Source organism: Bos indicus x Bos taurus, chromosome 15, assembly GCF_003369695.1.
Source record: "Bos indicus x Bos taurus breed Angus x Brahman F1 hybrid chromosome 15, Bos_hybrid_MaternalHap_v2.0, whole genome shotgun sequence".
NCBI lineage: Eukaryota > Metazoa > Chordata > Mammalia > Artiodactyla > Bovidae > Bos > Bos indicus x Bos taurus.
The window spans coordinates 51,412,404-51,439,893 of record NC_040090.1 but is presented as its reverse complement, the minus strand read 5'-3'; the positions used below and the strand labels follow the sequence as shown (position 1 = coordinate 51,439,893).

Here is a 27,490-nt window from a genome sequence, read left to right as displayed (position 1 = left end):
TGCTTAAGATATTTTGGAAGTGATTAGCTAATTCTTTCTCAATGGGTTTAAAGATGTGACTAAAAGTGGGGTGCTGGAATAGCCTTTTTTTTTTTTTTTTTGGAGTTCCACTTCTAAAGCTCTGTGAATGGTAACTAGGTGGATTAAAAGTCTGTTTTCTTCCATCTCCCTTATTTGGCTGATCTGTCTTCTTCCAGATTTGGAAACTCATAGACATCGCTATGAAATGTATCACAGACCGTGACTCACTACAAAAAGGACAAGTGTATAAACTGCCTTACCAGTGAAAAATCCTTTGCTGTCCTCCCTGTCCTTTTTTTGGGACAAGACTTCAGTTTTTTCTCTCTGATTCATATCCTGGGGAAATCAAATCACAAAATGGCTATATTCAATAAAAAATATCTCCAACTCACCACACTTGCAGAATGTAAATTCTTTTTAATCCAGATGTTCATGATCTCTACCCACCCTCAAAAAAAAAAAAAAAAAAAAGCCCTTTCTTTAGAAGACTTTGGTGCCATTTAAGAGAGCAAAGGGACTTCCCAAGTGACTCAGTGGTAAAGAATCTGCCTGCCAATGTAGGAGATGTGGGTTCAATCCCTGGGCCAGGAAGAGCCCCTGGAGGAGGAAATGGCAACCCACTCCAGTATTCTTGCTTGAAAAATCCAATGGACAGAGGAGCCTGGTGGCCCACAGGACATAGGGTAGCAAAGAATCAGACATGACTAAAGCGACTTAGCATGCATGTGGGCTCCAACCTTTATGTTCTAGACACAGAGATAGTAAGCCCAAAAGAGGAGCTGCTATCCTCACTCACATTCAGCTTCACGTAAAGTATTTTTAAAGCAATTCAGATGTACAGAGCAGTACATATGAGACTCTGAAGATAACGTGAAAAATATAGACATATTGTACCTACCTTCAATAAACTTTAAATTCTAGTTGGCAGAGAAAACACATATATGAATGGACTAGGGTCAGTTACAAAGCAGAGGTGAAATTCTGAACCCGTGCAGGGAAAGCAGTGATAGGAGGAGAAAGTCGATCAATGAAAGCAGAGAAGAGGAACAAAATGAAGCACATGATGAATGGAGTGGATCCCATTTCCATTATCTTCCTGTTTTGTCGATAGAAAGAAAAGATACTTTGGAGAGCCTATGGAGAGAAAACACAAACTTAGCACTTAGTAAAAAGGTTTCATTAAAGATATGGCTTATGATCACAGAACCATGGAAAGACTGAAGGATAGAAAAGGATTTTTCTGTGATTATAGCTAAAACTACTAGTTATTACTCTTTGCCTTGGCAAATAGGTTTCCATAGGGTTCCATCGAATACTAACCATAACAGTTATAAGTCAAACCCATTCATATTCTCTACAAAAGAAAAAAAAAAAGAAGGGCAGAGGGGAGGAAAGAAAGTCAATTTCAAGATTTTCAAGGGATCTTCCATGAGATCTATCCAGTCTAACAAAAAAGAAGAAAAAAATTTTTTCTGAATTAATCTTGGAAATAAGAGCTTTACTGGATGAAGGGACTAGAATGCCAATTTCTGGTTTCAGCTCCCCTCCCTGCAAACCGCTGTTGAAAAGAATCTTTGGAATGGTAGCAAGTATTCCCTGTTGACAAAGTTGTATCTAAGCTCTATTCAACTTTTCTCCAATCTAAGACATAGACTTCAGCCTTTAACAGGAAGATTCACTGAAGCTTCTCTGAGAATAGCATTTTCCAAACTGTACTAAAGAGGAACAAGAAGTATACAAGATGCTAATGAATATTACTAAATAAAACAGTACTACAGTCAAATAACTTTGGGAAAGCTGAGTTCAATATTTTTTTTGCAGCCTTAGATACAAGCATATATATTCTGTATCTTCATTGGGGACATACTCAGAATTTCTCAAACTGATTTGACCTTAGAATACCCTTTATTTTGTGGAACTTGTAATCCTATCTCATAGGTCTAGTATTCCAAAAAGGAGCCACGTACTCTTTCCTTATGTAAGTTTTAGAAAGAAAGAAAGAAAGTGAAGTCGCTTGGCCGTGTCCAACTCTTTGCGGCCCCATGGACTGTAGCCTACCATGCTCCTCTGTCCATGGGGATTTTCCGGGCAAGAGTACTGGAGTGGGTTGCCATTTCCTTCTCCAGAGGATCTTCCCAATCCAGGGATCGAACCTGGGTCTCCCACATTGTAGGCAGACGCTTTACCAACTGAGCCACCGGGGAAGTCCAAGTTTTAGAAAGGCGAGGTTAACTGAATAGAAGGTGGAGAAAGAAAACTACCCGCTGGCCATGGCTTTGACCTTATGCCTGGGAGTGGCGAGCCTTTACTTTCATGGTCTCTGGGTTCATCACTGAAGTGACAGTCTCTAATGCCTCGTTCTATGATGTTCAGGGCCACCCTCACAGCAACATGAAGGAGCGTTAGAATGACTCTCTCCTACAATCATCAGATCAGGGTTGGCCTTGGTGGTGACCTTAGGACACAAAGCAGGGGTTTCTTTCCATGCTGTGGTGGATAAGAGCTCTGGAAAACTGAAGGAGCACCTGGAGTGAAAGATTTGGTAAAGAATCTGCCTGCAATGCAGGAGACCCTGGTTCGATCGCTGGGTCAGGAAGATCCCCTGGAAAAGGAAATGGCAACCCACTCCAGTATTCTTGCCTAAAGAATCCCATGGACAGAGGAGCCGGGCAGGCCACAGTCCATGGAGGCGCAAAGATTCAGACTCAACTAAGCGACTCAGAGAGAGAGAGAGTTATGCCTAAACCGCTGGACAACTAAAATTTAGGGTTTCATCCTAGTCTCTGACATATACTCAAAGGCTCCACGTGCAGATTCCTTTAGTGGAGTCTGTTCTGTACCTACTGGCTGTACTTCCCTGCCTTCAGACCCTAAGATAGATTCGCCCAGAATATAATGGATCACATTCTTTCAGATCTTCTAGATGAGTGTAACTCCTTAAAATGCCATCGTTATTTATGATGATTGAAAGAAGAGGAAACAGAGGCACCAAAGGGAAGGTTTCATCTCTTAGAGAAATACAGTTAGAAGGGGTCCCTAGATAAACCTTCTGTCTACAGGAATATAGCTCACTTGGTAGAGAGAACACTTTACAGTCACTACATCCAAATGACTTAATTCCTACTCTATCACATGGCCAGCTGAGTCAGATTGCCCTATCCTCAGAGTCAGAAATGTATGAAATGTCAGTCAACTCATTAACATGTGATTCATTTTGCAATGACATTAACCACAATGTTTAGCCAGCAAGTAAAAGTAACATAACTCTCAATGTGAATATTGTATCTTTCCATGTAACTGCATTTATTCATTTTTTGTATTTCCAAATATTCTTGTCAATTAAGAACTCTCTGCTGTAACAAAAAACAGATTTAAAGAATAGCAAGTTTGTACTGTGCTTTATGGTTTATAAAGTACTTTCATTTGTGTGTCTTATTTTATCCTCAGTATAACTCTGAGAGATGCTAATCTTCACTTTGTGATACAGAAATTAGAGATTTGAGGTATTACCACCAAACTCATAGCTGGCAGAGTGAGACTGAAACCCAGCCTCTCTGATTTCAGATTTAGCCCTGTCAACTCCCCATGAAGTGACACAGTGCCCACGCATCCTGAAAGTGAAAGTGTTAGTCGCTCAGTCATGTCCAACTCTTTGTGACCCCATGGACTGTAGCCTGCCAGGCTTCTCTGTCTATAGGGATTCTCCAGGCAAGAATACTGGAGTGGGTTGCCATGCCCCCCTCCAGGGGATCTTCCCAACCAAGGATCAAACCCAAGTCTCCCACATTCCAGGCGGATTCTTTACTATCTGAGCCACCAGGGAGGCCTAAGAGTCCTTCTCCAGGGGATCTTCCTGACCCAGGAGTCCTGAAAGATGACTCTTATAAGTCCATGATAATCTCATTTTTTTCTATACTCCTTGTGCAAAAATAAAATTAGTTCTTCGTTGGAAACTGTCCAATTTTTCAATAATTTCGTGTATGTCTGCCTTATCTGTCCCACTCAAACATAAAGCCTGTGATTACACTGTACTTTCAGGGATCTCTGAAGAACGTCCCCTCCCTCTAGACTGTACAACCACGTTCAATCCTATGCAACAGAACCCAGCACAGACCCGGGATAGGCCCTTTCTACCTCTCGGAAACTCTCCCTGGCCTTCTCCACCCCCGTCCTCACTTAGGAAGGAGCCTCCCGTGTGTGCCCTGTGCTCCTACGGAGCAGTGTGGACATGCGTGGGGGACCCACACTGCCTCACTATACTCCAAGTGCCTGTTTATCATACGTTTCCCACTTGACCTTGGTCATCTTGAGAACAGCAATCTTGGGTTCCTTCTCTTTTGACCTCCCAGAACCTAATACACAGTAGGCTGTCAATCACTAATAAATAAATAATCTAATAAACAAAGTAACACAAAACCAATCAAGGCAGTTGGGGCCTTTGAGGAGCTCCCAGTCTCATGGGGAAGAGAAACCTATCAACAGACCACAGCAGGCAACATGAGGAGTCGTCCTTTCGAGGTACAGATGGGTTCAAGGCGCTCTGGGAACAGAGATAGGGAGGGGTGTTGCTACCCAGACAGTTAGCCTCAGAGACAATGAAGCTGGGCAGAAGCTTCAAGAAGAGCAGAAGGGGCCCAGTCAACACGTGTGGAGCTGAGAGGAACATGGATGACAAATGGGATGGCAGGCTTTCCAGGGGCTCCAGTTTGGGGCTGTACAGCAGCCCCTTCTCTGGGGGAGCTGCCTCTCTCTCCAACCAACCTTGTGGTTGGACTAGCAGCTGCCAGGCACATTAGCTTGTTCCCCTGGCCCAGAAGACTTCCCAGAGATTTTGCAAATTTCTTTGGGCTCACCAAAGAAGCAGATTTGAGAGAACAGAGCTGACTGAAGAGAGAAGTCAAGGACAAGATGGAGGAAGGGTGTCTGGAAAGGGTTTGAATCCCTGACTCGGGTTATTTCTGGAGTTTGAGAGACCCTTGCCTTGGCTGAGGTTTGTCTTTCTACCTCAACTCAGTTGAGCCAGGTTTCTGTCACCTGCAAACACAAGAATCTGGATTGACACTAAGACCTTACGAAAATAGCCCACAACATGCAGAGTTAGTGGCCAAGTAGCTCCTTGATATTTTATTTCTCAGATGGGCCTTTTCCCAGCATCGAGTTCAACCTCTTTATTTAAAGATGGGGACACAGGCTCGCGCACTTTCCCCAAAGTCAGCCATCCAGCTCAACGCAGAAGCTGAATTCTCTCCCAGAGCAGTGTCACATCCACACAGACTGCTGCCTTTGCCACACGCTGGGCAATTAGCCTCAAGGTAAGAAGTGATCACAGGGTTCATATTTGGTGAAAATATCAAAACGGACAAACAGTTCATGACACGACTGTAAACTGATGCCATTCCTGTTAAATTCTACACATATAAGTTAAATATAATTAATATATAAATAATTCTAATATAATTAATTCTAATTATAGGATATAATTAATTCTATAAATATAAATTTTGTTTAATTTTATAAATAGCCCCTGGCATGCACCTGCCCTTGTGGTAGATGAGTATTTTGAGACAAGGCGCACTCCTTGACCTCAAGCAGTTCACCAAGTAGAATGAGGAATTGTACAGCTAACCAGAGCTCACAGACCCACAAATTAGCCATCTGGGAGAATATGTACTTGTTACTTTTGCAAGGCTGGTAAATCTCCTTTGAACTAGTTATGAGCCAAACAAAAATGTCACCTCATCATTTCACAGCTGCATTGAAATTCATTTTCAATCAAAAATGGTATCATTCTGCTGGACCAACTGGATACAGCACTTGGTTTATAGAAAATGAGAAATAGCCTCCAAGACAACCATTTCCTCCTCCTAAGTATATTCAAAAGAATATGCTATAGGTTCTGAGGTCTAGTGTAGACTAGGAGGTTCAAAGATGTTTTGCCTGAGGCTAGGCAGTATCACTGCCCTGAAGGGAACTATACTATTCAGGATGGGCAGATTCTTATGTATTGTTAAAATAATGACTTCTAGAATTTATATTAAATTCCCAGACAGGCATATATCTGCCTGGAGGCAGATGCCAATAACACCTAAGTCACCTTGAGTCCCTTCCAACTCTGTGATTCTGCAGCTGCTTATACTGGATTTCTCCAGGTCTGTGATGGGCTGAAGAGCTATTTCTGTCCTACTTCTTTCCCTTATATAGGTCAAACCCCATTCCAATGAGTACCATAACAATAACCACCTCATGGCCGGGTTATTTTAGACAACCTGATAAAATGAGAATCAAGCGTGACCACCAAGCCAGAGTTGGCTGTGACAGAATTTGACCTGGATATTTAAGCAAGGAGGCAGCCAGTGTCTTCAGTTTTAATGTTCATGGCACTGGGCTGCTACAGGACAGTCAGACAGAGGTACAGAAAAATCATCTGTGAGTTCAAACTGCAGAACTCGGATCCCTGAAAACAGTGACCCCAGTTGCCCAATAAGCACTGCAAAATCAGAAAGTCTGGGGACTCAATGGCACGAGTCTCCATGTGAGAAGAGTCTCCATTATCTGTTAACTCCAGCCAAAGAGTACCAGGGCGACTTGCGCATCCCATTTCAGGTCTATAAATAAGCCCTCTTGTCATACTGGGTACTCCTAAACCTGAGCATTCTCTCTCTATTCTTTACTAGTAGGGGAAGATCCATGCTTCTTTCTGACTATGTTCTTTCTTTGAACGCAGTGCAAGCTCCCCGCCTCTGTAATGTTCCTTTTGCTGCTGCTGCTGTTGTTGTTGTTATCATGTCCAACTTTTTTGGCGCCCCCAGGCTCCTCTGTCCATGGGATTTCCCAGGTAAGAATACTAGAGTGGGTTGCCTTTTGCTTGTCCAGGGGATCTTCCCGACCTATGGATCGAACCCGTATCTCCTGCATCTCCTGCACTGGCAGGTGAATTCTCTACCACTGAGCCACCAGGGAAGCCCGTAACATTCCTCTATAAGTAAATTCCCTGAGGACAGCAATGTGTTTGGCTCCCAGCTCTATTTAACATCTGAGTTGTCTTGCTGGAAAGTAAGCACTGCAAAAGCATGAAATCTCATGCTCATAACAATGCTTGGCATATGTGTGTGTGCCTAGTCACTCAGTTGTATCTGATTCTTTGTGACTCCATGGACTGCAGCCTGCCAGGCTTCCTCTGCCCATGGGATTCTCCAGGCAAGAATACTGGCATATAGTAAGTCCTCGATAATTCATTTGCTGAATGAATGCATGAATGAATGACGAACAGGGCAGGACCCAATCCCAAGGCTGCTCCTCCTTTCCCAGAGCAGTTATGGGTCTTTCCTCTGACCTTTTTGTACTGTTTCTATCTCTATGATAACACACATGTTACACCTGTTTTCCTAGCTAAACTGGAAAATATTTTATGGAAGGAACTATGTTTTATAACTCCATGTCTTTGTGTCTAAAACAGTATGAGTTCACTCAATATTTATTGCTTCAATGAGCGAAAAGAATGAATAAAAATGTTTTTCTCGTAACAATGAACACCAAGGATTTATGATTTAACATCATACCTCACATTCTGCCTGGACTCCAGAGCTTTCCAGAGTGAAGAAGCCATGAGTCACTGGGCTTGGAGAGGAGGGGTGTTTGTTTGTGGAGGACTTGTTTCCCGACCTCGATGAATCACATGTATAATCACCCCAACTGCATCCTGTCTGGGGAAGTAACCAAAACCCCTATTTCTGGCCCCAATGGCTTTTTGGTTTTATGAGTAAATGCCACTGGCATGCCATTAAATAAATGCCCTTGGAAAGCCCTCAGCCAATGCTGTAACCTATGACAGCCAGGTTGTAGAGGAGCATTCCTGCAAATATAGCACAAGACAAAGGAGTTATGTTATTCACCTTGCCTGGATCACTGCTCTAGCTGCTAACTGATGACCTTCCATGCAAGTTCTTTTCAAACATCTGTTACACTCTTTTTCAATAAATCACAGGTATGACCATGTAATTCTCCTGCAGAAAAATATGTGATGGTTCCCATCATCTATAGAATAGAGACCAAGCTTTTAAATCTGTAACTCCCTTTTAGATTCTGACTCTGACCTATTCTACCTGGCATACCTTCCTGGACACCCACATAACCATATGCTCCAAACAGGACGAAAGACTTTCTGATCACGCACAAATCCTATACCTTGCTCTATGACTTTGCTCCCTTTGTTTCTTCCTAGCATGCCCAACACCTTCCTTTTCCAAATGTCTAAAACTTACATACTCTTTAAGTCGCACCAAACGCCACTTCCTCCACAGTATCATCAGTGATTACTCAATAAGGAAGACAATGTCTTCTTGAGCATGTGCAGATTTTATCTCTGCTCCCTTTGCCTTAATTACAGTAAGTCCCCTAAAACACGAATGAGTTCCATTCCAAGAGCATGTTCATAAGTCCAATTTGTCCGTAGGTCCAACAAAGTTAGCCTAGGTACCCAACTAACACAATTGGCTACATAGTACTGTGCTGCAATACACAAATAATGTATAAAAACAAATGAACACATGAAAAATAAGCATTTTTAATCTTGTAGTACAGTATCTTGGAAAGCACAGTGCAATAGCTGGCTCTTCTTAGTAGTACCAGCTACATCAACGTTTCTTTTCTGTTTGCTTTTGGACATGCTGGGCTTGACATAAAGATGCTGTACGGCTATACTCTATACACTACTGCATGGTACAGTACACGAGAGACAACCACTTGCAGAGGATGCACACACGTGGCAATGTACATCAGAAACGTGAACGCTCACATGATTAGACATGAGAACGCACATTTGCACCTTTGAAAGTTCACAAACTTAGAGGCTCCTATGTAGGAAGCTTACTGTATAGACACATATGTGTGGGTTCGTTTCTCTAACAAATCATTTCCTGAAGAATATCTGAATCTTAGTCAATGTGATACTCTTTCAGCTCCTAGTGGTGCCTGCCAGAGAGGACACCCCAAATAAACATTGTTGAGCAGAAAAGCTGAATTAGATCAGTTGTTTAAACCTTATCTTTTCAATATCAGAAAAACAAACCACCCAATCAAAAAGTTGGCAGAAGACCTAATAGACATTTCTCCAAAGAATACAGATGGTCAACAAACACATGAAAAATGTTTACCATCTTTCATTACTCAGTTCAGTTCAGTCACTCAGTCGTGTCTGACTCTTTGCAACCCCATGAATTGCAGCACGCCAGGCCTCCCTGTCCATCACCAACTCCTGGAGTTCACTCAGACTCACGTCCATCGAGTCAGTGATGCCATCCAGCCATCTCATCCTCTGTCGTCCGCTTCTCCTCCTGCCCCCAACCCCTCCCAGCATCAGAGTCTTTTCCAATGAGTCAACTCTTCACATGAGGTGGCCAAAGTACTGGAGTTTCAGCTTTAGCATCAGTCCTTCCAATGAACACCCATGACTGATCTCCTTCAGAATGGACTAGTTGGATCTCCTTGCAGTCTAAGGGACTCTCAAGAGTCTTCTCCAACACCACACTTCAAAAGCATCAGTTCTTCGGTGCTCAGCTTTCTTCACAGTCCAACTCTCACATCCATACATGACCACTGGAAAAACCATAGCCTTGACTAGACGGACCTTTGTTGGCAAAGTAATGTGTCTGCTTTTCAATATGCTATCTAGGTTGGTCACAACTTTTCTTCCAAGGAGTAAGCGTCTTTTAATTTCATGGCTGCAATCACCATCTGCAGTGATTTTGGAGCCCCAAAAAATAAAGTCTGAAACAGTTTCCACTATTTCCCCATCTAATTTCATTATTAGAGAAATACAAATCAAAACTACAATGAGGGATCACCTCACACCAGTCAGAATGGCCATCACCAAAAAATCTACAACCAATAAATGCTGGAAAGGATGTGCAAAAAAGGGAACCATCTTTCACAGTTGGTGGGAATGTAGGTTGATGCACCCACTATGGATAACCGTATGGAGATTTCTTTTAAAAAAACTAGGAATAAAACTACCATATGATCCAGCAATCCCACTACTGGGCATATACCCTGAGAAAATCATAATTGGAAAAGGCACATATACCCCAGTGTTCATCACAGCACTATTTACAATAGCTAAGACCAATTAAAATTGTCAACATCCGCTGGACCATCGAAAAAGCAAAAGAGTTCCAGAAAAACATCTATTTCTGCTTTTTTGACTATGCCAAAGCCTTTGACTGTGTGGATCCCAATCAACTGTGGAAAATTCTGAAAGAGATGGGAATACCAGACCACCTGACCTGCCTCATGAGAAATCTGTATGCAGGTCAGAAAGCAACAGTTAGAACTGGACATGGAACAACAGACTGGTTCCAAATAAGAAAAGGAGTACGTCAAGGCTGTATATTGTCACCCTGCTTATTTAACTTCTACGCAGAGTACATCATGAGAAATGCTGGGCTGGAAGAAGCACAAGCTGGAATCAAGATTGCCAGGAGAAATATCAATCACCTCAGATATGCAGATGACACCACCCTTATAGCAGAAGTGAAGAGGAACTAAAAAGCCTCTTGATGAAGGTGAAAGTGGAGAGTGAAAAAGTTGGCTTAAAGCTCAACATTCAGAAAACTAAGATCATGGCATCCGGTCCCATCACTTCATGGGAAATAGATGGGGAAACAGTGGAAACAGTGTCAGACTTTGTTTTTTGGGGCTCCAAAATCACTGCAGATGGTGACTGCAGCCATGAAATTAAAAGACGCTTACTCCTTGGAAGGAAAGTTATGACCAACCTAGATAGCAAATTCAAAAGCAGAGACATTACTTTGCCAATAAAGGTTCGTCTAGTCAAGGCTATGGTTTTTCCTGTGGTCATGTATGGATGTGAGAGTTGGACTGTGAAGAAGGCTGAGCACCGAAAAATTGATGCTTTTGAACTGTGGTGTTGGAGAAGACTCTTGAGAGTCCCTTGGACTGCAAGGAGATGCAACCAGTCCATTCTGAAGGAGATCAGCCCTGGGATTTCTTTGGAAGGAATGATGCTAAGGCTGAAAATCCAGGACTTTGGCCACCTCATGTGAAGAGTTGACTCACTGGAAAAGACTCTGATGCTGGGAGGGATTGGGGGCAGGAGGAGAAGCGGACGACAGAGGATGAGATGGCTGGATGGCATCACTGACTTGATGGACGTGAGTCTGAGTGAACTCCAGGAGTTGATGATGGACAGGGAGGCCTGGCGTGCTGCGATTCATGGGGTTGCAAAGAGTCAGACACGACTGAGTGACAGAACTGAACTGAACTGAAGACACGGAAGCCACCTAGATGTCCGTTGACAGTTGAATGGATAAAGAAGTTGCAGTACATATATACAATGGAATATTACTCAGCCATAAAAGGGATGAAAATGAGTCAATCTTACTGAGGTGAATGAACCTAGAGCCTGTTACACAGAGTGCAGCAAGTCAGAAAGAGAAAAACAAATATCATATAATAAAATATATATGGAATCTAGATAAATGGTACTGATGAAGCTATTAGCAGGGTTCTGGAACATAGAGAACAGACTTCTGGACACATCAGGGGAAGGAGAAGGTGGGACAAATTCAGTGCTACAGAGAGAGTAGCACTGAAATATACATTACCATAAGCAAAATAGATAGCTCATGAGACGTATAACACAGGGAGCTCAACCTGTAATTTTCTAGAGGGGTGGGATGGGGTAAGGGGTAGGAGAGAGGCTCAAGAGGGAGCGGACATATGTATAGTTATGGATGATTCATCTTGTTGTATGGCAGAAACCAACACAACACTATAAAGTAATTATCCTCCAATTAAAAAAAAAAAAATCCAAGACACCCCCCCCCCAAAAAAAATCCTTATCTTTGACTCAGAATCTTCAGGAAAGGTTTGACTTGGAATTTTTTTACTTTCATCTCTTTTGCTTTATACCTTATCTCCTTTCTAAGAAAATATAAGATTAAGAAAATCTTTGGTCTCTGCAAAGAACTCATTTTAGATCCACAGATCTCAAAGGCAAGATCCCAGCCTTCCTGCCTCCCATTCCCGGCATCTGTGGTCCACCTTGCTAGTACACAGAATAAGCTCGGGGGAGAAAATATAATTTCGACCATAAACCAAGGAAAATAAAAAAATAATTGAGAGGTATCTGCCATTTCAAAAAGCAAACTTTACAAAAGATAGCATATTCCACCAAGACTGCTGTTCCTGGCTGTTTCAGAATATCAGCACCCCAAGTGGCAATTTCAGGGCAGACACATTCCTTCAGCGTCGATAAGCGAGAGTTGGTGCAATAAAGCTTAGCTTTGTGGGACTGCAAAGCACTTTCCTCTCCTTTTTGTTTATTGGTACCATTCTGGACAGAGGAGCCTGGCGGGCTATGATCCATGGGGTTGCAAAGAGTTGGACACAACTAAGCCACTGATACTTTCACTTCTTCTGCATTCTGATTACGAGAATAGGGACATAGAATTGGAACAAGGTTAAAGTCAACCAGGTCAAGGTCAGATAAAGAGGGAACAGAATGTGAAGAATTTTGCTTCCTCAACCATCTTTCAGCAGCAAGCACTTCTGGGGAGATGAAAAAGATGCGTGGCTATCACTTCAGCCTGAGAGCCACCTCCATGGACCACTTCCCTCCAGGCCGCCATGAGGGCAGAGGCCAAGTCCTACCCACACCACATAATGGCTGGATGACGGCAATCATCTCATCCGTTAAGTTGCAAAATAATGCTGTCAGACTATAAACTGTAAAGCGCTACTTCAATATTACTTGTTGGTGTACATTCAAAGATAACTGCTCTTTTTTTTTTTTTTTTTCATCATCCTGCACCTGGAGTCAGCAAACTTTTTCTGTAAAGGGCCAAATAAATATTTTAGGCTTTGTGGGCCATATGGCATCTACTGCAACTGTTCAATTCTGAGTTGATAGCAGGAAAGCAACCATGGATAATATGCAAATGAAAGGATGTGCTTTACTCCAATAAAACTTTATCTCAAAAACAGGTGGTGGACTGGATTTGGCTGATGGGCCATATTTGCAAATCCCAGGCCTGCATCCTTGAAGGAAATGGAACACCAGAGGTAGACAGAGGGGCTAAAATCTTTCCCAGTGCTAAGAACAATACTGTCAGTTTTTGTGAGCAACTGTCCTGAGACTCACATCTCTTTCAGTACTTTTTGAAATCAGAGGTTCAGTTGTGTGTATTCCCATTACCGTCTTCATCAACATCATTTTGTACCTAACTGAGAAATATTAGGGATTCCCAGGTGGTGCTAGTGGTAATGAACCTACCTGCTGATGCAGGAGACATAAGAGATGTAAGTTCAGTCCCTGAGTTTGGAAGATCCTTTGGAGGAGGGCATGGCAACCCACTCCAATACTCCTGCTTGAAGAATCCCATGAACAGAAGAGTCTGGTGGGCCACCCTCCTTGGAGTTGCATAGAGTAGGACACAACTGAAGGGACTTAGCACAAGAAATATTACTGAGACCAGGCATAACGGAACCCTAGCTTTCTACACCTATCACTTGACTACACTCTCTTGTAGGAAAGACAGCTCTGATTATTGTTAAAGAAAAAGAGACACGTGTACCCCAATGTTCATCGCAGCACTGTTTATAATAGCCAAGACATGGAAGCAACCTAGATGTCCATCAGCGGATGAATGGATAGGAAAGCTGTGGTACATATACGCAATGGAGTATTACTCAGCCATTAAAAAGAATACATTTGAATCAGTTCTAATGAGGTGGATGGAACTGGAGCCTATTGTACAGAGTGAAGTAAGCCAGAAGGAAAAACATAAATACAGTATACTAACGCATATATATGGAATTTAGAAAGATGGTAACAATAACCTGGTGTACGAGACAGCTAAAGAGACACTGATGTATAGAACAGTCTTATGGACTCTGTGGGAGAGGGAGAGGGTGGGAAGATTTGGGAGAATGGCAATGAAACATATAAAATATCATGTAGGAAACGAGTTGCCAGTCCAGGTTCGATGCATGATGCTGGATGCTTGGGGCTGGTGCACTGGGACGGCCCAGAGGGATGGTATGGGGAGGGAGGAGGGAGGAGGGTTCGGGATGGGGAGCGCATGTATACCTGTGGCGGATTCATTTTGATATTTGGCAAAACTAATACAATTATGTAAAGTTTAAAAATAAAATAAAATTGGAAGGAGATAAAGTAAAAAAAAAAAATAAAAATGCATTTAGAAAAAAAAAAAAAAAGAAAATATCAATCATACTTGTGGTGAAAGGTCGCTACATTTTTTTTTTTTAACAAATTGGTCCTTTGAGCAAGATGAATTTTAATGGATTGGTTTATTAACCTAAAGGTTGAACTAGGCTGAGAGTAACTGAATGATTTGCTCATAATTAGTATTATTTATAATTATTTTACTTGGGAAAAAATATCACCTAAAATGTCAGGATGTTTTTTAATTGCTTCAAATGAGATTCAAAATAACTGACTTTGCAAATGTATTTAAAAAAAAACATTTAAAATTATCTGAAGCTGCTGAGAGTCTGTCTGGAAGGGGCAAGATATTGATATTCATTACTAGGAACAGGGCAGAAATTGATCCATGATTTTTTTTAACCACGTGAATTGTGTATTGCGGTCACTTTGGGACTCTAAAGGAGCTGGAATGCTTGATAGGGTTTCTGTTCATTCCTCTTGCCCATTAAATCTGCTAAGTAAGTATGCTGCATCAATGTCGGTGTATGTCTTTTGCTCAGATATATCTTTGTGTATATTTTGTACTTAAAAAGGGAGTAAGTACATGCTTGAAAATAGAAGGAATATATATGTGTTTGGTGGTTTTAGAAAAATACAGTCTCTGCACACACTGTGCATGTATCCATCTGATTTGTGCAGGATACCAGTTTTTTGAAAGTAAGTGTATCACTTAGCATCTCTGTAAATATTTGACTCATCAGCCAATTGGTGGAGATGAAGAGGAGAGTACATTAACATCCAGGAAAAGATTGCTTTTAAAATAAAGTTACGAAAGGCAGGTAAATCCCTAGTGAAAAACCTGCAGAATAGCAATGGTAATACCTTATAATGAGGTCACACTGTAGAGTTACAGACTTTCGTGGGGTTCAGGTATGATCTTAGGAGTGCCTTACATCTATCTTGGGTGTCCCTACACGAAGGGGTACAGAAAGGAAGGGGGGTAGTGACTCCACCTGACAGATAGGCAAGAGATGGCTCAGTGAAATCAAAGGATTTGTCCTGGTCTACACTGCCTTCCTCGTACACCACAGTCATCTGGAAAACCCCAGGAAAGAGTGAATGTGTCCACAGGTATCAAAGCCAAGCTCGGCAGCCTGCATAGGTTGCTTGAACCAGCCTGACTCAGAATGCAGAACCCAACCTCCCATGTGAGGCATTTCTGTGAATAACAAGCGGACTGGAAAGAACGTTGTCAGGGAATATGATGATGGGATTATAAAAACAACCTCTTATTTGCTTCTTCCAAGTGTATTTGGTCTGATCATGTGCCTAAGGTATGGTATGACATTGACCCGGGCAGCACAGCGTCCGGGACACAGACAAATCACTTGTCCAGGGAGCCAAGCAGACACCATCAATCATTATCCGCGTGTTTGAAAAATAGAAAAATGCAGCCGAAGCCGCGAAAAGGAACATTTGAAGGTGGCTGGAAGCGAAAGAATACAAAGTTTCCCACTTATCTGTCAAAGATATACATATACACTGATACACATATGCACTTAGACACACACACACATGCTCACATAGGTTCTTTCAAAGCCCAGTAGGAAAATACCCCACTGAGAGTAGGAAGGGTACATTCACTGATTAATTACTATTAATGCCATATCTTATTTAGCTAGCAATTATAATCTATTAAGAGCATTTATTCACATTATCGTACTTACTCAATCCTCAGAAAAATCCTATAAGGCTCATCAGTAATATATTATATTATTATCTCCCTTTATAGACAAGGAAAACGAAGATGCTGAGGTTTCCTTGCTTAAGTGAATCTCACTAAGTGGCAGAATGAGAACTTGCCTCCTAGTCATTCTCGAGAGTAACTGTGGGCATTGGAAGCACAGAGGGAAAGCCCGAGACGGTGGTTCCAGGTGGAGAGAACCTGAACACACCATCAGGCGAGGAATCCTCCTGGTTTAGGTAGAAAAGCCAGAGTAGGTGTGGCTCGATGACACACAACCCAAATGGCTAGAGAGACTCCCAGGCACACCTACTCACTTTGAAATTTCTCGTGCAACTGAGCCTTCGCTCTCAAACTCCCGGCCTCTGATGTCCTATAAAGTTTCTAGGGCAGCCGAGCTGGAACCAACTTCAAATAAAGTCTCTGAGTCAGCCCCCAAACCCTCCCCCTCTGGCTCCAAGGTCACCCTTTGGCATCATTTTTCTTCTGCACTCTTTTGGGGCTCCTCCCTCACTCTCCCTCAACCTCCCAGGTCCTGTTTGCACTGCTCGTCCCCCATCCCTCCTGTCCGTCCACTTTTCCCACCATCAGGGGCTCTGGGCCCCGGGCACCCCTCTGTCAGCCCCTCCCAGGTACCTACCTGGGCTTTGCAGCCCCAGGCGCATCCTAGCTGCCCCTCAGCTTCCACCATTCTCTGTCTGAAGCTGCCTGATGCCGTCTGCCTCCATCCAGGGCCTGGGAGCCATGAAAGTCTTCAAGTTCTTTGTTACTTTTCCTCCTTAGCTGATGATGCTAGGTAAAGAATAAGAAACCAGGAAAGATGGCAGATCAGCTGTGGTTCTCACCCGCAGCCTCCAGAAGTGTCAGCTCAGGCCCCTACATTACAACAAAGGAATCTAACAGTTGGGTTCGGGGAAAATCAGCTAGAGGACAGGAGGAGAAAACTTCAGCGCTTCCCAAATTCCGCTGCCCTCCGGGGGCTCCCCCTTGTGGAAGATGCAGGGCATGGCAAGGCGGTACCCAGCCAGGCCAGGGCCTCCCAGAGGAGCAGGGAGAGGTGTGCACACACCCCAGGGGCGTGCCCCTGCCCGGGGCTGTGGAGACCCGTTCCAGCCACAAATAACAGTCCCAGCGTGAGCTGCAGGGTCGAGGTCCTCCGTAATTGACCAGAGAAACAGTCTGGGGAGACAGAGTTCCCAGTGTCTGGGGGTCTCTGGTCCAGGTGAGTATGGCATGAGTCATGAGCTTGCACAGTTTATGCTCTGTGTGGACCTGGTGATTGGCCACCACTTGCCTCTGTTTCATGTCCAATTCCCTCACTGGCCCTAATGGATCATGAAGTTGGATATTCCCATGAGGCTCTTCTGGGGAGAGGGGCGTGATGTCTGCCATCTGGGGAGAGGAGGATGGTCCAGGCTCCTGGACTCGCATCAGTGTTGACACCTGGCCTTTTGGAGTCCTGGCAACTCCCTGCTTCCCACCTTGATGGAAACAGACTGTTATGTTAAAACAGTGTCTTTCTCTGGAGAGATTCCATCTCATTCATTTCCACCTACCCTGGCAGTAGTGAAAGTGAAAGCATTAGTCTCTCAGTCTTGTCTGACACTTTTGCGACCCCATGGACTGTAGCCTGCCAGGCTCCTCTGTCCATGGGATTCTACAGGCAAGAATACTGGAGTGGGTTGCCATTGCCTTCTCCAGGGAATTCCTTCTTCTTCCTGACCCAGGGTTGGAACCCAGGTCTCCAGCATTGCAAGCAGACTCAACCATCCAAGCCACCAGGGAAGCCCCACCCTGGCAGGCAAGGAGGAAATCAAATATGCCACTCTATCTGCAAACAGAATCGGAGGATCACGCACCCAAGAAAGGGATCCAGTGCCCTAGAGAGGCCACTGGTGGAGTTAAGGGCCCGAGTCTTCCAGCTTCCTTGCCCTTCCCCCATTTAGACTGTGCTCAATCTCTGGAGATATGGGGATGGGGAGGGGGGATGCTACTCCCAGACCTTCCTTGGTGCAGGGCAATAAGCTGTACCCTGAAGGAGTATTGATATTGATCGACTGGGCAATCATGAGGACAGTGTGCTGGGTGTGACACAGACGGGAGATGCAGAGCAAGCCTGCCGGAAAGACTGCATCATTATGTGATCATACCAAAAGCAGAGGATGCTCAAACGAGCATCCCAGAGGGCCTGCTGGGATGCTCGTTATTTGCTAGAACAGAGTAAGGAAACTACAGAATGACAACAGTGCCCTGGTCAGAGTTCACATGCCACCACCTGCGTGGGGACACACTGTCTCGTTTCACCCTCATACCATTTCTGAGATGGAGTTGGGTTAGCCCCATTTTACAGATGAAGAAACTGAGTTCAGAGTGGTTAAGTGCCCATAAAATAAGTGACCATGATAGGGATCAAACCTAAATCTATTTCAGCCTGGAGCTCTTTCCACCATATCGTATTGCCTCCATGACTCTTCTGGCTGTCCTGGTCAGGGGTCTGGGGCCACCGCATACTACTTTCAGTGAGCCAAAACTCAGGCCAGTCCCCACTGATCTCTATCTAAACTCCACTACCTCCCTGATGTTGGTAGCAGCTCTGTGCTGAATCACGTGATAAGACCGAACTGGGAGTAAAAATAGTAGACTTGGGGGTTCAGGAGGGAGGGGAAACATGTATGCCTATGGCTGATTCATGTTGATGTATGGTAGTCATTGTTCAGTAGCCAAGCCATGTCGGACTCTTTGCGACCCCATGGACTGCAGCATGCCAGCCTTCCCTGTCCTTCACTATCTCTCAGAGTTTGCTTAAGCTCATGTCCATTAAAGTCAATGATGCCATCCAACCATCTCATTCTCTGTTGCTCTCTTCTCCTCCTGCACTCTATCTTTCCCAGCATCAGGGTCTTTTCCAATGAGTCAGTTCTTTGCATTGGGTGGCCAAAGTATTGGAGCTTCGAATTTTAGCATCAGTACTTCAATATTCAGGGTTGACTTCCTTTAGGATTGACTGGCTTGATCTCCTTGCAATCCAAGGGGCTCTCAAGAGTCTTCTCCAGCACCACAATTGGAAAGCATCAATTCTTCAGTGCTCAGCCTTCTTTATGGTCCACCTCTCACATCCATACATGACTATTGGAAAAAGAATAGCTTTCACTATAGGGACCTTTGTCAGCAAAGTGATGTTTCTGCTTTTTAAGAGACCATCACAATATTGTAATTATCCTCCAATAAAAATAAGAAAATAAAAATTAAAAAATAAAAGTAAACGGCTTCTTCACTGGCTCCTTCTCCATAAGCAACCTTGACACTATAGGACTGAAGACAAAACAAACACACAAACACCCTGGACAAAAGAAAATGAAATGGTGCGATGAAGGAGAAATGTCAACTCATAATACAGACTCATTAAATATTCCTCAGACCTACACTGGGCTCTGGACCGAATACAAAAAAGGCAACCAACCCTGAAGATGCTTCTTGTTGTTCAGTTGCCCAGTCGTGTCTGATTCTTTGTGAGCCCATGGACTGCAGCACACCAGGCCTCCCCGGCGTGAAGATGCTTACACATTGTTATAAACTGAAGTCAAGTCAAAAAAAACAGCACTAAGGATTTGGAGAATTCATGGAAAGCTGCAAAAACAAAACAAAAGATTCCTTTTCATGTAACTGGATCTCAACCTGAGGACCTTCAGTGACAGGTCTGCTATGAAGGATGGAATACGAGTCCAGGAATACTTCCAAAGGAGGAAATAACAGAGGGCCTGCAGCATGTGAAGGACACAGGGTCAGAGGCAGAACTGGGAAAACGATGGGGGTGGGAGGGAGACTCTCGTTCCCCTTTGGGCTAGTCGGAGCATCCCCTTCTGCTCTGGACCCCCCAGCAGGCAAAATCAAGCGCGCTGATAACAGAACAGCCATAGTATAGAAGAGACCAGCAGTAATCTCAGGAGGACGCTGGAAAAGTGGAAATGTTTTCGCAGGTGAAGATACAACTCCGTATAGGAAATAACCGTCATCTTCGACTATCCAAATGGCTCTCAGGTAGAAAGTGATGGGATCTGCTCTAGGTTTGAGGGAATACGGTGGAACCAATGGGGAGAAACTCCAAAGAGAATGCTTTTGACTCACAGAAGAAAAATATTCTGCTAGTTCAATCCAAAAGTAAAAGGATCTGCTCTGTCTGGAGAAGATCAGGAGGGTTCTGTTGTTGGAAGTTCCTTGGTCAAAGGATGGGCCCAGGCAGGAAGACCTCCTGGACAGAAATAACCCCAGGCATCCCTCTAGCTCTGAGAGTGTTGGGGTCTCTGAAAAACCTGACTGCCAAAAGGAGAAAGGACAAAAGAAATGCAGAAAATTCTCCCATAGGGCATGTAACTCCTATTGAGGGATCTCACACCCTAATATATTCAGTGATCACCTAAATCAAAAATGTGCTTAAGTCTTAACCTCTCTCCCTTGAATAGAATCATTTACTTCACTCTTTCAGGTAATTCCAATATTTAAGTACTTCCCAGGTGAGGCAAATACGTTGAGTACAGTGCAAAACACAAAGGAGAGGGCCACACTCCCATACGCTCATCAGGTTATGGAGACTCTCAGGTTTTAGAAGCCAGCTTGTCAAAGACCCACCGCCACCACCCCCAACTCTACATGTCTGAATTTCTTCCTTATCTTCTCTGTTTGAGTGTTGCCTAATCTCTATTTGAAGGCTGCCTCCAAAGTTAATTTCATTGTTGGCCATTCTCATGGGGAAATGAGCAAAAATATACACATGTAAAATGCATCAGTAAGACATAGAAACAAAGGAAAAGAAAATTGTTATGCATTATGTCAGAATGTAAAGACAGAACCTAAAATTAATAAGCATTATAAAAAGATTATGGTAAATTTTAACAATATCACCTCCAATGCAAATAAATGTATTTACAAAACAGAAATATACCCGCAGACAGAAAACAAACTTATGGTTACCAAAGGGGAGACTGTGGGGGAGGGGGATAAATTAGGAGGATGCAATTAATACATTACTATATATAAAATAGACAACCGAAAAGGACCTACTGTATAGCACAGGGAACTATCTCAATATTTCATAATAACCTGTAACAGAAAAGAATCTGAAAAAGGACAGATATGTAGAACTGAAACACTAGCTATAACTTGAAACTAACACAACATTGTAAATCAACTGTACTTCTATTCAAAAAAATGAAAAAAATAAAAATAAAAATACCACCTCCAGTGTGAGTGTATTATGACACACAGTGCTGATAAAAAGCATAGGTGAAATTGTTGCCTGTCATGGTATCTTTTGAGTGTAAGACTTCCTGCGCCAGGTGGGAAGAGGGAAGAATAGGGGCGGGAGAAATTAAAAAGGTGAAGCTTGCTAACAAAGAAGAAAGCAAGGTATGGGACTTTGAGAGATGCTGGTACGCGGTTTGTGTGTGGCTTGCTTGTATGATGACGGCTGGGGCAGAGTTGTAAAATGAGGGCAAAGCTGGTGGGGTGGCAGACGAGAGAAACGATGCATTAAAGAATTGACCTCTGACTGAGAGGACAGAGGGCTTAAGTAGAGGAGGGGAAAAGACAGAGTTTAAGGTTGGAGGAAAAGGGAGAGACAAGAGACCAATAAGGGAATTCAGAGGTAGGGAGAAGTGAGGAGAGACCCTCAAGGGAGGTCCAAGATGCCAGGGATGTTTCCAAAACCATCCTGGGTCTCAAGAGATGGTGAGAGGTGGGTATAAGGGTAAATGTTGAGGGGTGTAGTAGGAACAAAGTCCTGAAAGATCTCCTGAGCACAAAGAAGCAGAGAGGAAGCCAGACTCATCATAAGACTTAGTTTCTTCCTGGCTGCAAAAGATTGTTAATCCATCAGAAAGATCTGAATCCGTCAGGTGTTGACTGAACACCTCCTATATGCTCACACATGTGACAGAAATAGAAATACAAGTGTTAGCCAAAAAAAAAACATCATGCTAAAGAATGTCCCGTAGTAATCTTAATTACTATCTGTCAACTAACAACCACTGATTTAGTGACCGCTACAGCTGGGGACCATGGTCAGCACAAGGTATATAGTTGGGTCATCAGGCCTATGGACTTCGAGATCACAAAGGTGGAGCAGGGGCAGGTGGCAGCCAAATGTAAAACGTCTACCAAGAAGTATAGGGGGATTTGAGAAAGTTAAAGTGTTAGTCACCTGACTCTTTGGCAACCCCAAAGACTGTAGCTCACCAGGTTCCTCCGTCCACGGAATTCTCTAGGCAAGAATACTGAAGTGGATTGCCATTCCTTTCTTCAGGGAATCTTCCTGACCCAGGGATCGAACCTGGGTCTTCTGCATTGCAGGCAGATTCTGTACTGTTTGAGCCATAAGATGATGTACAAAATACGGTCTGTGCTCTTTTTACATTTTTAACAAAAAAAGAGATGCGAGGGGCCACCAGAAGCAGGCGGAGTCAGGTCATGGCAGGGTTCTTCCTGGCCTCAGAAGAGCTGAGAGCACCCCTGGCAACTGCTCAGGGTCCAGGGCAAGGTGACAGATGATGAGCCCAGCAGAGGACCACTGGGGCACCAGGGAGGAGCTGGACTAGGTAAGAAATGGGGCTCTGCTCCTCAGGGAGATCAGGAGGTTCAGGGTGGACGGAGGAAGCCGTCCGCCCGAGCTCCTCCCACTCTGTACCCCGCTCACCCTGCCGGATATCACCTCATCAGCTCATGCGGCCTCCGCCCATGGCTCAGTGAGAAAACCATCTCTAAGGAGCCTCTCCGATTTCCTGAATGTTCTGTCTGCCTTGCTTTTCCTGCTTGGGTTCACAGATGAGCCCATCACCCTCAACGCTTGTTTCGGGGAAGCGTTTGCATTTTCCTTGGCAAAGGTGCAGCTTGCTGAATTCTTTTAGGCCAGGCCAGTCACAACAAGCCCCTAAATTGCTGAGCCAGGCAGTTTCTTTGGGGATCTGCTTACATTCCCTCCCTGAAAAGGGCAGGGGCCCACCCCATGCAGTCTCTGCACGCAGAATGCACACGCTCCACGTTTAAGGTGGTAGAGGCGCGGGAGGCCTCGACCAAAGATGGGACAAGGCGCAACTGATTTTCATTTTGGTTTTACCTTGCTTGATTGGGTTTCGTTGCACTTAAAAGGATGGACCAGATGGCTCAGAGTCAGCTCCCTTGAAGACTGTCTTGAGAAAGGACTAGGGAAGCTTTTAGTGCAAGCCCCATGGGATCCCAAGTTGGCAGAAGAATTCTTGTGTGTCAATACCCTCTCTCATTCCCGAGCTTCCACTCAGTTTAGGGTTCAATACTGCAGTTCCATTCTTGTCAGCTGTGGCTTTGGGAGGAAGATGAAGTCAGTCTATACATTGCTTGATTTTTCTTTATTATTTTTTTAATAATCATAGAGGGATGTTTGGGTAGAAATAATCCAATTCCATAAGGGATTACCCTAAAGTTTTGTTTTGTTTTTTATTTTCCTGATTTGGAAATTGTTACATTTGATGACTTTTCAATCAGCTTACTTTCCCGTTTATTTTCTATCATGTGAACATTAGAAAGCGAAATGTTCCCCATGTGTCCCTGAATGAGGGGAAAACCTTGAGGAGTATCTTCACGGGAGCCTGTCAAGCAGTCGCACAGCCAGTTTGGAATTAAAAATTATCTGTGAATAATTCACAAAGCATGTAATCCATGTGCAGATCATTGAGAACTCACTGTCTCTGAGAGGTGCCTGCAAGATTAGCCAAATAGCCCTGCAACAAGAAGAAGATGATCACAGAATTGCATCCTCAATTCTTGGCATCAGTATATGGATAACGAAAGTAACAGAGGTACAGGTTCACAGTCAGAGTCTGAGGGAATTCTTCAGATGGGAAAACAGAGTCTCTTGAAAAGTAAGATTTGGACACATTCTCACAGGAAAAGATGACCCATATTGTATCCAGAAATACCTAGAGCAGTCATTCAGTACTGAGCTCTCCTACTCAGATGGAGTAGAGTTCCAGGATCCAACTTGTCATTTTCAATCTAAAGAAATCAGGGCAAGTCTCATTTGTAGATGGATAAATACCTTCTAGGGAACTTAGGTGGCTTCAACAAGTTTATCAAAAAACCTGGCATTATGAGCAGGAGGCTTGATACTGAAAACCCTCCTAGGAATGGGTTCATCCAAAGCACACCGCACTGACCCAGAAGCTTTCTAGCAATTTCCAGCCGCAGTGGGAACATGACAGGCAGGAGTAACCCCATCTCCATGCTTTGGAGGGAAATTTACAAACTGAAGGTTACCTGACCTAACAACAAGGATGCTTAGTTTTCCTATATTAACTAATGAAGAGTAGATACTGACATTTCTAGCCAAGGGTGGTGGGGGGGAGATACCTTAGGCTAAAAGCAGCCTCAATGTGGGAAGTCAAATGAGGTTGTGAGAAGAGTCAAATTTCTTGCTCTTAACTAATACAGCTGGATCCTTCAGAGATGCTCATCTTCAGGGGATTTCATAGGTCCTTGGCCAGAGACCAACCTGGATCCTAAGAGGAAACCCCCTGGGCTTTTTGTTTTTAAAGAAAGAGCTTTAGACATCTGGGCTTTGCTTACTGAAAGAATATTCTTTCTTGTTCTGGAGTCAGGGTAAAGAATGTGGTGCCAGGTTATCTGAGAGGCCAGCAGGGAGATGCCATTGAGACAAGCCCAGCGGTCCCACACTGAACTCTTTCATCTTGAAGGCATTTAGGATGCCATCTTCCCTACCCTTCCCCATGCCCGCTGTCTTCAGGCTGCATGATAGCAATGAACACAGAACCCATCTGCCACTCATTTCCCATTTCAGCATTAACGCCAAGGAAATCTGGTACCAGAGCCTTGGAATTATGAGTTGGAAAATGGTAACAAGCAGAGTGAACGTGTGAAGTCATTCACAATACTGACTGTCACCCAGTGCTGCTGGTCATGCAGGATACTGCTATAGCACTTTCTGCTAAAAAAAAAAAAGTTTCCCTCTCAGTTCTTCGGAGAATTCTCCCTGCTTCTGCATGCAGAGAGCCCCAGTAACTCACAGGAACCTGAGGGTCAGAGAGCATCACCTTTAAAAGTGGGGCCACAGCAGTGGCAACGGAGTCATATGATCCCACTCACCCTATGTCAAGGCCATGGTTTACCCATAATGATAGGTTATAGGGGTAAGTTTACAGAGCGAATGGGCCACTGCTCCTCTCTCCTTGTTTCTCAGCAAGAAAAGTGCAGAAAGTTCAGTTACTCCCACTGGCCACTGGACAAATGCCCAAGTGCTCCCCGGGGAAATGGCATAGCGACTGTGTCACAGTGACTCTTCCTCCCTCCCAAGCCCCTCCTTCCTGGCTGCTTAGTTGCCAAGCTCTGTCCATTCTTTCTCCCTCTACTTCTTGAATCAGTCCTTTTCTTTGATTCTTGCTGCCATCATCCTTGGTCAACGGTCTCATTTTTTCTCTGCTGGACTTTTCCTCTGTCTTCCCATTTAGTTTCCCAATAACAGCTCCTACCAGCTGCAATCCATTTTACACATGCTCTCAGTTGAGTCTTCTGATACATGCGTCTCTGTTCACTCTTGGTGATGCCCTGTTGCCTACTGTTCACAGCCCAAACGTGGTGATTCTGCACTGCGTACCAACCAAAATCCAACTGATGAAGGGACAGCTTTATTCATAGACAGGAAGCTGTCCAGAGACTCACATGTCACCCTATGAATAAAGGACTGAGACCCAGAAAGTTGCTCAAGCTTCAGTAGCCCATGTACTAGTGGTAAATTTCATTTGTCCTATTTCAATGGGTTTCTCTCCTCTACATCCGCCTTGTCACAATTAGAAAGTCCTTTCCTGTGTCTATCCTGAATTATGCCTCAAGCTCTTGAATTCAGCTCACTTTAACACTATTACATCTTTTAATAGTGAGTCCCACTCTCAGAAATGAGATGAGCACAGTAAAAAAAAGGAACAAGGGACTACTAAGAAAAACACTACAGAATGACCACAGCTTGAGTGGAGAAGATCTGGAACAGAACGAGGAGTTCACGGGCAACTGTGACTCTTGTTTGTTCCATACCCTGCATCTCAGGGCCACAAATGTCCACAGGCTATTCTCTTGACTTTGAGGGGGATTTCTTTGCCATGCTTATGCTTCAGTTACTGAAAACACAAGTATTTATTATGTATCACCACAATTAGACCATAATAATACTCCATGGTGATGGGAATGGCTTCATGGAGAAATATATTTGGGTAAAGATCCTTGGGTATCAGAGCAATGCATAAAGATCATAGAAAGCAACTTGGAGAATAATGCATAGAAAAATTACTCAGTTACTTCACACATCTTGACAGCATTGTCATTTCTGGGGCTGAATGCAACAGTGGCTAGGAATGGATATTAACTCTTCACAGTGGGGGAAAGAGGGGAACACACCATATCACACACAATTGTGAAGATTCCAGTTCTATACAGCTTCTTGTTATGTGTGAAAGATGGACATAAAGGAATCTCCCTCTCCATAAGGCCTCTGACATTTGTATTCCCCTTTTCCCAGAAGTAGCATGTACTGCAGTAAGAGCCTAGGGGTGAAGAGTAATCTTTTCTTTAAAAAAAAAAAAAAAAGAGAGAGAGAGAGAAAATGAAGAAAAGAAACAAGCAAATACAGACTCTAAAGGACAATCTATTGTGCCTGATTATCAGCATACTGTGATACACGACGGGAAGTTCTTCTCAAGATCTAAACTGCATTCTTTCTGCTGTTTTTGTCTGTTTGACCATAGATGGCTCTAGCCTCTCTGCCAGTAGAAAAATACTCACAGCGCTTTCCAGCTGGCCATCTGGCTCAGCTAACAGGATTGTTCTAAAATCCATGGCTCTAATGTCTGTGCCTGAAAAGGGCCACTGAGCTTTGCTCCCTAAGATTGCCCTGGACCACATCACTCAAGCTAGGCAGCCCTGCCAGACGCGTGTGGATACAGATGGCGCCATGACCACTGCTTCTATCTACTAAGAAAAGAGTCAAAGCCAAATTGGTGCCTGAACTTCAGCCCGCCCAGAGAGCACTGAAGGTTCGGTCACCTGGGATTAGGGTCTATCCCCTCATGAGAGCAGGACGCTTGGCCACAGCAGAGAGTCTCCCCGAGGCCAATCCTGGGCTCTAGTTTTCAGTCGTGTTTGCCTCACAAAACCATGTTATTTCCTGAGAGTGAGGGTAGGGCTCTTTAGTAAAATTTCCAACATGGAAAAATCTCAAGTTTTCCTTAGACGTCCCTGTGTGTGTGTGTTATCGCTCAGTCATGTCTGACTCTTTTCGACCCCATGGACTGCAGCCTGCTAGGCTTCTCTGTCCACGGGATTCTCCAGGCAAGAATACTGGAGTGGATTGCCATTTCCTTTTGCAGAGGATCTTCCTGATCCAGGGATCGAGCCCTGGTCTCCTGCAGTGCAGGCAGTGCTTTACCATTTGAGCTATAGGGAAGTCCCTAGTTTCTTCTATCTCAAAAAATAAAATGCTACTCTTGACTTTATTTTTAAAAAGAGCA

The 27,490-nt window shown here is 43.9% G+C and overlaps 1 long non-coding RNA gene across 3 annotated transcripts in view; it reads right to left on the bottom strand.

Moving 5' to 3' along the window:
- LOC113905737 overlaps window positions 1–27,490 on the bottom strand; it is a 298,651-nt gene that overhangs the window by 102,795 nt on the left and 168,366 nt on the right. For 2 of the 3 annotated variants that reach the window (XR_003514719.1, XR_003514721.1), the window contains exon 3: window positions 16,591–16,742. This is a non-coding gene — a long non-coding RNA (uncharacterized LOC113905737). Of the gene's footprint in view, window positions 1–281; window positions 606–16,590; window positions 16,743–27,490 lie in introns of those variants that run through there. The other variant, XR_003514722.1, reaches the window with a different exon arrangement.